The sequence below is a fragment of the Solanum verrucosum genome, unplaced genomic scaffold (assembly GCF_900185275.1).
Source record: "Solanum verrucosum unplaced genomic scaffold, falcon-dt-bn FXZP01000098.1, whole genome shotgun sequence".
Classification (NCBI taxonomy): Eukaryota; Viridiplantae; Streptophyta; class Magnoliopsida; order Solanales; family Solanaceae; genus Solanum; species Solanum verrucosum.
In genome coordinates, this window is record NW_026020320.1 from 5,329 (window position 1) to 18,371 (window position 13,043).

The window sequence follows — 13,043 nt, forward strand, 5'->3', positions numbered from 1 at the left end:
TTTTACCGTAGGGTTTGCCTTACGGTTTGAGAGAGAAGAGAATGATTGGTTAAGAGATGAAAATCTGATTGTTTGGAGTCTATAATTAGTCAAGAAATTTATTTAGGGTTTCTTAGAGGTAAACAGACAAAAACGACCCTTTTTAATGTTTTTCTGTCGGTTATTTCGTCACTACATTGTATCAGGTTACTAAAATGGTCATAACATTTTAATCAAAACTCGAATTGTTATAAAATTAGTGGTGTTGGAAAGAATATTCAAATAGCTTTAATTTGATAGGTTATGGGCCACGTAACTCTTTATATTCTAAGAAATATTGTCGTTTGAAGTTGACCCAAAGAAAATCTTACATTAAAACTTATTCGGTAAGGAAACTTTCAACTCAACTTTTTACTGAGTTTCTAGTGACATTAATTGATATCCAAAATCATTTCCACACTAAATAATTTATCTTTACACATATGGTCAATTTAAGAATCACTCGATACGAACTTATATGCAAATGAAGAATAGTTCAGGTCTTAACTTAGAAACTTTTTGGGTCTTACACTTACCTAATAGTTGGATGTGGTAAGAGCCATCATGACTTCAGAAAACAAGTCGTGACACTGTGCCATTTATGTTAAATCTATTTGAAAACTTTTGAATCATCACTTATATTTGTTATCAATATGACCTCTAATTAAGTAATACTTTAAGTATTTAATTTAAATAAATTTAAATATTATTATATAATTCATTAAATATGATTTTAAACTATTTCATTTACGACATTCAAAACTCAAAACCCAAAACCCAAAACCCAAGAGAATGTTCAAACATTAATAGTGTAGCCTTGTGCCCCTATGTTATGTCAACTTGATAACTTGTGAATCATTACTCATATTTGTTATTAATATAATCTCTAATTAAGTAGTTTGATGAATTAATGTGTTTAAATAAATTGAAATTACATATTTAAATATTTTTCTAAAATATAATTTGAAAATATTTCAATAAATTCAGTCAAAACTCAATTTTTTTTATACATGATAGGTATCAAAACACAATAGAAATCAAGAAATCTATTTAACTTATAAGTGTCGACCCTAATTAATTAATTACACTAAACATTTTTATACTATGACTCTGTTAAGGAAGGCTAAACCCTTTATATTTTAAATATAAAATCAAAAACTCAAATCTTCTATATTATGAAAATCATAAAGTTACATTGTCCAATAATGTTATCCCTATTTTTCTAAAACAAAAATTAAAACTTGTATAAAATGAGAATTCTACATAAATTAAACTTCATCTAACTAATTATATATAAACAACTTTAAAGCAAAAGAATAAATAAAAACAAAACTAAAAAAGAGATCATAGATAAAATAAAGTATTACATTTAAATAAAATAATTACAAAAAAATGTACATATTCAAACAGAAACAAAGTAATCACTATCACTTGGTATATCTCATTAAATAATTTGTATCGATTAACATTTTTTAAATTATTAATTCTTATTTTGATCAAATGCATGAAGAAAAAAATTATTTTCCTTTAAAATTTTTATAAGGATATAATTTGTAACACCTCAGAAATTATACTCAAACCTGAACAGTAGAAAACTGGGTGAACCACGACGGGGTTCACAGACCATGAAAGGGACCACGGTTCGTCGACCTGCTCATGAATTCAAACATAGCCAGGGTGGTGGACCATGTAACCCACCACGGGTCGTGGTCCCATGAAGGGTCGTGTATGGGTCCATGAAGTGGACCCAGCCCCCAACACTACAAAAAAAACCTAAATTGCCAACAGATTTTGCTAACAACTTAAGTTGGTTAGTATTCTACTAACAAATTACCAACATATTTCTAACTGAATTATATTTTAAAACCTAACAATGAAATTCTAACAGATTACCAACCAAAATCTTACTAACTAAGTATTTTAGTTGGTAAATATGGCGGGAAAAAATGGCACCAAATTTAGCAACATTTCATCAATGGATTACCAACTGAAATATTACTAACGCACACCTTTTGTTGGTAATATTACCAACGAAGTATATATCGGTTGGTAAATATGACAAAAAATTGTTTATATAATTTATTAACATATTACCAATGAATTACTAACCAAACATTTACCAACAGCAAGATTGTGTTACTAAATTTACAAACCAAATATAAATGTGTTGGTAAATTAGTAACGAAATGTAATTTGTTGGTAAACTTGCCAACCAATATCCAATTAGTTGAAAATTTTGCCGACGAATAAAGATTGTAGTTAGTAAATTACTAACATCATTAAAATAGTTGGTAATATACCAACCGATCATTAATCCATTGGTAAAATTTACCAACATATTAATTATTAGTTGGTAATATTACATATGAATGTTTAGTTGAATAGTAACTTTTACCAACTGTGATAAAATTTATTGGTAAATTATTAATTCCTAACTTATATTTGAATAGTTGGTAAATTTATCAATTGAAGTTAAACTTTTTGGTAAATCAGCGTCTAGTGTTGAGGCTTTCTTATTCAGTTCGTGTCGTTAGGAGTTTTAACTTTTAAATTTTAGCCAAAAATTGACTTTGGTCAATATTTTTGGTAAACGTGCTCAGATTAGAACTCTGTCAGTGCCATTAGATTCGAAAGGTCATTTTTGATCTAGCAGGAAGGTTGGTTCAAGTTTTGAGACTTCCGTTTTTTGTTTGTGCCGTTAGGTGTTTTAAATCTATGTTTTGGCCAAAATTTGACTTTGGTCAGTATTTTTGTGAACGTGCTCAAATGAGAATTCTGTCAGCGTAATTAACTCCAAAGGTCATTTTTATCTAATAGGATGGTTGGTTCGGGTTTTGAGACTTTCATTTTTAGTGTGTGCCATTAGGTGTTTTAACTTATAAATTTTGGCCAAAATTTAACTTCGGTCAATTTATTTGATAAACGTGCTCAGATGAGAATTTCGTCAGTGCAGTTAGATGCGGAAGGTCATTTTTTATGTAATAAGATAGAGGGTTCGGGTTTTGAGGCTTCCATTTTTAGTTTGTGCCATTAGGTATTTTAACTTTTAAGTTTTGGCCAAAATTTCACTTTAGTCAATATTTTTGGTAATCGTGCTCGAATTGAAATTTTGTCACCACGGTTAGCCATATAAGTTCAGCTTTGGTCTCATAGGATGGTTGGTTCAGGTTTTGAGGCTTCCATTTTCAGTTTGTGCTGTTAGGCTTAACTTTTAAATTTTGGCCAAAATTTAGATTTGGTCAATATTTTTGGTAAACATGCTCAAATTAAATTTTTTGATATAATGATGTGTCATATTGAGATTAATTTAACTTGTTGTCATAGATTTTGCATTGTTTCATTCAAATATGATTTATAAAATTGATATTAATATTTTTGGATTTATATTTGTGCTCTTAGATTTTTAAATGCAATAAATTAATAAATATTTTACTATTGGATAATCATCAGTTAATAATATTTTGAACATATCGTCAATCAATTGCTAACCTAACATTGAACTTGAATGATATATTACCAACAAACTAACAATTAATTAGTAAATTTATTAGAAAAACAAATAATCATACTAACATATTTAAAATTTATTACCAACAAGGGTTGTGGTGGAGTGGTAAGTACTCCTACATCCTTAACCAAAAGGTCTCAGGTTCGATTCCCCTGGATACGGAGTCGCCTTGAATGATATATTACCAACAAATTGACAATCAATTAGTAGATTTATTAGAAAAACAAATAATCATACTAACGTATTTAAAATTTATTACCAACAAGGGTTGTGGTGGAGTGGTAAGTACTGCATCATCCTTAATCTAGAGGTCTCAGGTTCGATTCCCCTCGGGTACGGAGTCACCTTTGTTAGGGAGCGCTTTACTCCCCAATGTGGGACTTCCTAGCGTGAATCCGGATTTAGTCGGGCTCCGGTGTGGGGTACCGGACACCGGATGGGAAACCAAAAAAAATAAAAGTATTTAAAATTTATTGGTAAATTACCAACAAAAATTTACTATAATTACCAATGTATTACCAACGGAATCGAATAATGAAGAAAAAAAATGTACTAACTCCTTTTCAATTCGTTAGTAAAGGTACTAATGATATACTAACCAAAAATTAGTTGGTGAATTTACCAACAGAAATTTCAGGGCCATGTTTCAAAATTTTGTAACAACATCTTTGGGTGTTTACCAACCGATTTTTGGTTGGTAAGTTTACCAATAAATTAAAATCGGTTGGTAATATTTATCGACGAGCCTTTTAGCAACAGATTAATATAAGTTGGCATTTGGTTGGTAACTCAATTTGCCAACCAATTTGATCAATTTACCAACGAATTTTTTTTTTGGTAATTGGGATTCCTTTTGTAGTGCAAGTGAAGAACCACAGTGGTCTTCATACGGTCCGTGAAGACGACCGTGATCGGGGGTATTGATAAGTCTGAGATTTGGACTCATTTATGACTTTGTTTTGATTGTTTTAGTGTCCTCAAATGTCTAATTGATGCTATAAACTGGTGTTAAAGACTTGATTTTCAGGTATGTGGATTAAGGAGCAAAGCAAGGACAGCAACAGGCAAAAAGGAACAAAACAAGCTGAAGAAGTGGAGGAAGGCGAGCCTGGTGATCGCCAAGACCACTCAGCGACTCGCCGAGTGTCTCTTCAGTCTGCCTAATGTTCCAGTGTGTCATCCCTGAGGGAAGAAACCAAGTTGGCGACAAGAAAGTGGTAGTCGACAAATCGCCGATCAGTTCTGTGATGACAAGATTGATCTCCCAAAGTTACAGGACTTGAGGATGCTGAAAGCCAATGCATAAAGGCGATAGAAGAGAGCAAAGGGCGGTTCGCTGAACCACTTGGCGAACTTGACTTATCTCGCCTAATAGCCCTTCGTGTCTAATTTCTGGAGACTATAAATTGGATTTTGAACTGTTAATTAAGGAGATTGCTACCATTTAGAATAGTTTTTTCTTTGAAGTTTGATAGTTTCTCAGTAGACTTAAAGGCTTTTGAGACTCAATTCGGAGATTTTGCAAGTGGGTTTCTAATTTTATTTGATTTGTAGTATTGTAAAGGCTTGGATACTCGTACCTAGTTGATGGATAATCTATTTGGCGACCGTTTTTATCTTTTTATGATGTTTGGCTAAAACCCCAATTCTTGGGGTATGATCATGTGATTATGGGTTGAATTAGCTTATGGATATTGTAAACTACTAGTTTAAATTCTATATTGAAGTGACTTTAATCATTAGCTGAGGTTCAATTTGTGAATTGTAGTTACAAATGCAGTTTTAATTTTGTATTCTTATCTTGCGAGAGAGAGAAATTTTGGGGCTAAGGTTTTTGATTAATAGTTTATAGGTATTGGGTTGATATGGGTTCAGCTCGAGAGAGTGAATCCTAAACCCAATCCTACCCATCTAGCTTGAGAGAGTTGATGAATTAAGGTGTGGGTTGTTCTTAATTGCTATGCTTGTTGATGTTCTAAAGAAATCGCTTGAAGAGGAATAGTTGCTCGAGAGAAAGCTATGTCAGTCATAGTCTAGCCTACCCACTGATATTTAGCTATGTATTAGTAGTTACAATTACCCATATAGTGAAATTTTTCCTATAATCGATCACATCCCAAGAATTCATCTATGTATTGTTATTTCAGTTTTGTGTAACTACTTTGTAGTTGATAATTGCAAACAAAAATCCCACATCTGACATTCATGTCAACCCTTTTAATATTTTTCATTTTTGATAATGTCTATTCCTATAGCTAGTTAGAACACATTTGTACTTCGTAATTGAATTTGAACACGTACCAGTCCCTGTGGGTTCATGCCCAACTCATTTGTTGGGTTTTATACTACTTAACGATCATTTACACCTAGAATCGGATGAGGTGTGTTTGAAATGTTAATCAGGTACCAAGAAACAGTAAGCTCTGACCTGCAACCACAACCCACTTGATGAGTAGTGGTCCTGTTCACGGTCTGTGAGTGGGTCCGTGGTTGGCCTCCATCAGCTTTTAAGTCAGGGTCGCTTTTAAACTACATCGTTTAACACCTAAAATACGTCGTTTTACTCATTTTAAGCCTAATAATCCAGTCCGAACCTAACCAAAACCTTTATGCACAAAAAATCATCCAAACTTGCAGCAAAAAGGAGAAGAAAGAGGCACCAGTTTCCCAAGAAAAATGAGGATGTTCACTTCAAGTTTCAGCCCCAAAATCGAAGAATTTCTCCATAGATTTCATCACCAGGTATGCGGGATTTCACTTGTGGGTTCCTTTCATCCACTAGGTCCCTAAAATTCAGTCAGCTCCTTGATTCTCCATATCTTGTTTAGGCCTAGGGTTTCTAAAACCATGGATATTCACTATGATTTAGCTGTTGTAGGATTCTAAATTGAAATAGCTTGTTTCTTGGAAAGTTTGCTTAATTCCTTGTATGAAATTTAGAACCCTAGTTTGTATAAATTCTCTTCGTTCACGAATTATACTTGCTAGGTCAGTTAAACATATAATCATGCTCCAGATTTTGAATGTCACATTATTAGTATATAAATATTGCATTCTCAGATTGCATGTTAGTAATTTGAGTTATTCAGTAATTCAACAGTTTAGTTATATTTGTGTCATATACATATTAAGTTGGGAGTATACTTAGCATCAAGTTGGACTAGGGTTCAACGTACCCTCATAGTCCCAGAATTACGTACCCTCGTAGGAGTGTATGTCCCCTCTGTTGGGCATCACATTTAGTGATCACACCAGTCATGCCTTTCATACCTCTGACAAGGTGTATTGGGTCCTCTCGATGAGGCATATACATCAGATTTCAGCTCTAGGTCACGTGGTTTATGTCGGTTAATAGTAACTCCCATAATCAGACTCTTAGTGTATTTGACCAGGTTTTCAGTATGTACTTCAGCATTCAGTTCAACATGTTATTTTCATGATTAGTGCTTAGTCATTGCATTCATCTTAGCTTTTCAGTTATGTTTTAATATTTACATTCTCGCTCAATTTATGTCATTGCTCTTATGCTTTGTTCAGCTTATATATATATTTGTTCAGCGTAGTATATATATCATACATGCTCAGTACATTCCAACTATTGACACATACTCTGCGCTACATCATTTCAGGATGTAGGTTCAGGTACTCAACATTTTACATCTCGCTTAGATCGATCCCTAGTCCGTATTTAGCAGCTTCAGTGGTGAGTCCTCATACTTCGAGGACAATAGACATGCTTTTTATTTTAGTCTTTATATTCAGTTTTTGGTTTTTGTTAGAGTTAGCTGGGGGTATGTCCTAGCAACTCGACTCAGTTAGAGGCTTTTCAGACATAGTAATAGGATTAGCTTGAATTGTTAAGGTTATCTTTCAGTTGTTATTAAACTCTTAGTATGTTTTATACATTCAGACTAGTTAGGGATTTCCCACTTTCAGTTATCCATTGGTTTTGCTTCCACATAGTACATGTCTTATTCAGAGGCTACAAAGTGTTTTAAGAAAAACATCACCTTTTTCTGTTATTCTTATCGTGCGTGGGTATGATCCAACTTCTCCTTTATAATCTATCATAATGCGTTTCAGATCATGTCTTCTGTAGAGCTAACACACAGAATGCTAATGCATGTAATGCTAACTTAGTTCCTCCAGTCCCGAACCACAAGGTTACGAACACAAAATTTTAGAATGTGTTCCAACTCTTGGCTCAGAGTGTGGCCAATCAGAATAAGCAGCATGTCTCAATTCCTACTAACACAAATGGTGGATCAGCTGTATGTTACGCCCCAAACTCAAGGGGCGCAACTGGCTCCTAATGCCAAAACTCAGCCCCGAGCCGACCCTGCTAAACCATTTGCTACTAGTGCATGACAGCCACACGCAATCAAGAAAACAAACAAGTATATCTCAGCTTAAAACTAAGCCCTCGACCGGCAATGCCCCTGTCAACAGATCTACAAAAGAAACAGATACTCCCAAGAGTTCATATAAAGAAATTGCAAACTAGCACAGAAGTCCTGATTGGGCCGTCAAGGCCATCATGATCTCTACACCAAACTGAAAGCAGGTATATAACAAGACAATGCACCACACAACTAACAAGCTTCAGCAAGCCAACAAACTAGGCCAGCATGGCCATAACGTATCTATAAACCCCACACACTAGTCTGCAAGCCTCTAAGAGTAGTAAAGATTGGTGGGACAGGCCCCAGCCTACCTATAAAAATATATACAACAAAACCTAACAAACCTCCAAACTCTGGCAGCTCCAGAGGAAAGGGGCTAGCCAACCGGATAGGAGTCAATCCTGCTGCTGAGGAGGTCTACTCGGTCATTTGTCGAGACCTGCATACATGAATGCAACACCCCCAGGCAATGGGGCGTCAGTACAAAATAATGTACAGAGTATGAAAGGCAATAGACTATGTCCTAATATACTGGAATAATCCGATAAATAAATCAAGGATAAGATAAGTGTACTGACTTGCTCCTAAATCTAAACTTATCAAAAATAATAAAACAACAACCCAACCAAGCCCCCATAAGCTCGGCTGGTACAAACAGCAGACAAGACCACCTACTTAATTAGGCCCCCATAAGCCCGGAAGGTGTCAATCAGTCTATATACCCCTATCAGTAGTCCACTATCCCCGTAGGAAGTCACATAGCCCTCTTAGGCATTAATATAACCCCGTAGGTAGCACATAGCTCTCTTAGGCATCAACATAGCTTATAGACAACTCATAGCCCTCTTAGGCAATAACATAGCCATGTAGGAAGCACATAGCCTTCTTAGGAGTCAATATAGCCTTGTAGGCAATTCATAGCCCTTCTAGGAATCATTATAGCCCCGTAGGAAACTCATAGCCCTTTTAGGAATCCATATAGCCTCATAGGCAGAACAAAGCTCTTCTAGGCATAGATCACATTCCTGCTGGTAACCACAATAGCCCCAAGGGAAACAATAACAATCCAATCGCTAAAAGCGAGCATAATAGCCTTAACATACCTTTTTTCGCTTAATTCACGTGGACTAACGACTTTTACTCATAACCCCATCGATACTACAACAAGGCAGGACCATAATCAACACAAAAAAATAGAAGATACCACGACAATCTGATAAAAGATATGTACTTTTGTCGCAAATTGCTATTTGCTGCTTATAAAAGCTAGAGTCGATGAAAGAAAGGTCATACCTCGATCTTAAGTTCGTAATACACCTCAAAACCTTCAAATATGTCCAAACCCTTGTTGTCCCAACACTAAAGTGTGATATGCTACGAAATCAATAAAACAAATTATACCACGATGATGAGCCCAACGCGTAGAACAACTTTTGTCAAGGACTTAAGTCAAGAAAATCTATACTTTAGTTGATCCTAGAAATGGGTTTCTCTAATTTTTTTGGTTCTTAGCTAAAAATGAAGAAAAGGTCGAAGAAGAAGAGGTATATAAAGTTCCACCGACCTAGGTCCCCACCTCACGTGCCTGCTTGCGCAATCCCACGAAAACGCGAATATCTCTCTATTCTGAAGTCGTATGAACAAACAGTTTGATGTGTTGGAAACTAGACTCGTAGAAATTTGATTTCATAGGTAGTAGGACCCATAACTCTTTATATATTGGGAGAAAACCTCCGAGACATTTGACCCAAATTTAAGAGAAATCTTTAAAAAGGAACTTACGGTAACTTTCATTTTGCCACTTACCTAACTTCAAAACTTGAGATACAACCCTTGAACACTTAATATATGACATACCACATCATTCTTAATTTATTATCCACCCTCCTGGTCTTTCCATGAAGATACAAGTAATTTAATATGTTTCAAAAAAGCGGGGTGTTACACTGTAGCTAGGGTTTGAGACTTTTTTCGGATGAATCCGCCTGCGTTTCTAGGGTCGAAGGTTGGTGAGGACTTAAATAACTTCATTGATGAGGTTAAGAAAATTCTTAGAGTAATGCAAGTGTCTGGAACTAAGATTGTTGAGTTGGCATCCTATCAACTTAAGGAAGTGGCTCCTATTTGGTTCCCTCAATGGAAAGATAACAGAGGTGCGGATGCAGCTCCTGTGACTTGGGATTGTTTTACTAGAGCTTTCCTAGACATGTTCTTCCCAAGGGAATTGAGAGAAGTTAAGGCTCAACAGTTTATGAACTTGAAGCAGGGGTCAATGCGGTCTAAGAGTATGGGCTTAAGTTTACTCAGCTTTCCAAGTATGCTCCACACATGGTTGCCGATCCAAGGGGATAAATGAGTAAGTTATTGTTTTCGGTATCCTATCTGCTAAAGATCGAGTGCAGAAATGTTATGCTTCTAGGGGATATGAATATATCCAGACTAATGACTCACACTCAACAGGTTGAGGGAGATAAGCTTAGGGAATTGGCTAAGGATTACAAGAAGGCCTGAACAGGAAACTATGAATACTCAAAAAAAAATTCAAATGGTGGGAATCGCTCACAGTTTCAGCAGAGGTGTACAGCCTCAGCACCTTCATCAGCTAGTGCTCCATCCCCCAGGTTTTGACAGGATCATAAGGGTAAGGCATTAGGCTATAAGTCTCAAGGGAGTGCTTCAGGTAACAGGAATTTCCCAACTTTTCCAAAGTGGGGAAAGAACCATTCGGGTGAGTGTCTTGCAGGCTAGGAAGGGTGCTTTGGGTGTGGTCAGTTTGTACATAGGTTGAAGGACTTCCCTTCTTCTAGGCAGGGGCAAAGAGGTAACAACAATAGGTCTCAGTCTACAGCTCCAGTAGCATCAGCAAGTCGTCCAACTCAGCTAGGTGGTTCATCTGGTACAGGTGGCGGTCAGCACCAAAATAGGTTGTACACTTTCCAGGCTCGCAAGGACTAGGAAGATTCTCCTGATGTGGTCACTGGTACGTTACGAGTCTTTCATTTAGATGTTTATGCTTTGTTAGATCCAAGGGCCACACTATCTTTTGTAACTCCTTATATAGCAGTAAAATTTGGTGTCAGTCCAGAAACTCTTTCAGAATCTTTCTCAGTCTCTACTCCAATTGGTGACCCAGTTATAGCTAGACAAGTATACAGAAAATGCCCTGTCACAATCTCTCAGAAAGTCACCTCAACAAATCTTGTAAAGTTAGAAATAGTAGATTTCGATATCATTCTAGGAATGGATTGGTTACATTCCTGTTATGCCTTAGTCGATTGTAGAACTAGGATCGTTCGGTTTCTGTTTCCAAATGAGCCAGTCTTAGAGTGGAAGGGTAGTAGCTCACTGCCTATGGGTTGATTCGTCTCTTACCTTAAAGCTAGAAGAATGATTTCCAAAGGGTATGTTTATCATTTTGTTCGGATTAAGGATTCAAACTCCAAAATCCCAACTCTTGAGTTAGTCCTGGTAGTAAATGAGTTTCCAAGAGTGTTCCTAGAAGATCTTCCCAGAAATCCTCCTGAAAGGGAAATCAACTTCGGAATAGATATCCTACCAGATACCCAGCCCATTTCAATTCCTCCTTAAAGAATGGCCCCAGTCGAGCTTAAGGAATTGAAAGAGTAGTTAAAAGACCTTCTAGATAAGGGCTTCATCAGACCTAGTATCTCTCCATGGGGTGCTCTAGTGTTGTTCGTGAAAAAGAGAGACGGTTCTCTCAGAATGTGCATTGGCTATAGGTAGTTAAACAAATTCACAATCAAGAATAAACATCCCATCCCCAAGATTGATGACATGTTTGACCAACTTCAAGGTGCTAGTTGCTTTTCTAAGATAGACTTTAGATCCGGCTATCATCAGCTCAAATTCAGAGATAGTGACATTCCGAAGATAGCTTTCAGAACTCGGTATGGTCATTTATGAATTTGTAGTTATGTCTTTTGGACTAACAAATGCTCCGGTAGCTTTCATGGACTTAATGAACAGGGTGTTCAAACAGTATTTGGACTTGTTCATCATCTTCTTTACTAATGATATCCTCATTTATTCTCGGAGTATGGAGGAGCGTGTGACTCATCTAAGAGTTGTTCTGCAAACTATCACAGATCGTCAGTTATTCGCTAAGTTCAACAAATGTGAATTCTGGTTACAGTCCGTCGCTTTCCTCGGTCATGTAGTATCCAGCGAAGGGATCTGAGTGGATTCACATAAAATTGATGTAGTACAACACTGCCCAGACCCATCTCTCCAATAGATATCAGAAGCTTCTTGGGTTTGACCGGTTATAACAGGAGATTTGTTGAAGGATTTTCATCCATAGCTTCCCCATTAACCAAGATTCAGTGGTCAGATGAATGTGAGAAAAGTTTCTCCGAACTGAAGTCTAGGTTGAATATAGCTCCGGTCTTGACTCTACCAAATAGTTCAGATGGTTATGTGATTTAAGGTGATGCATCCAGGGTCGGCTTAGGTTGTGTGTTCATGCAGCGAGGTAAGGTCATAGTTTATGCTTCTAGACAGCTTAAGGTCCATGAGAAGAACTACCTGACTCATGACCTCGAGCTTGCAACTATATTATTTTCCCTAAATATTTGGAGACACTACTTGTATGGTGTTCATGTTGATGTATTCACAAATCATAAGAGCCTCCAGTATGTGTCACCCAGAAAGAGTTGAATCTTTGTCAGAAGAGATGACTTGAATTCCTCAAAGACTATGACATAAATGTTCTTTACCATTCAAGTAAGGCTAATGTAGTGTTTGATGCTCTCAGCAGGCTGTTTATGGGTAGTGTAGCCCATGTTGAGGAGGAAAAGAAAGAGTTAGCCAAATGGTGATGTGATAGTTCAGAATGGGTCAAAATATTCATTGGTAGTGGAGGTTAAGGAAAAACAAGATAGTTATCCTATATTACTTCGGTTGAAAGGTGCAGTTCATTAGCAGAAAGTTGAGGTTTTCTCCCAAGGGGGAGATGGTGTGCTTCGGTACCAGGGTCGCTTATGTGTTCCTAATGTGGGTGAGTTGAGGCAGTAGTTCCTTACAGAAGCTCATAATTCCAAGTATTCCATTCATCCTGGTGCCACTAAGATGTACTGCGATCTACAGAAGTCTTT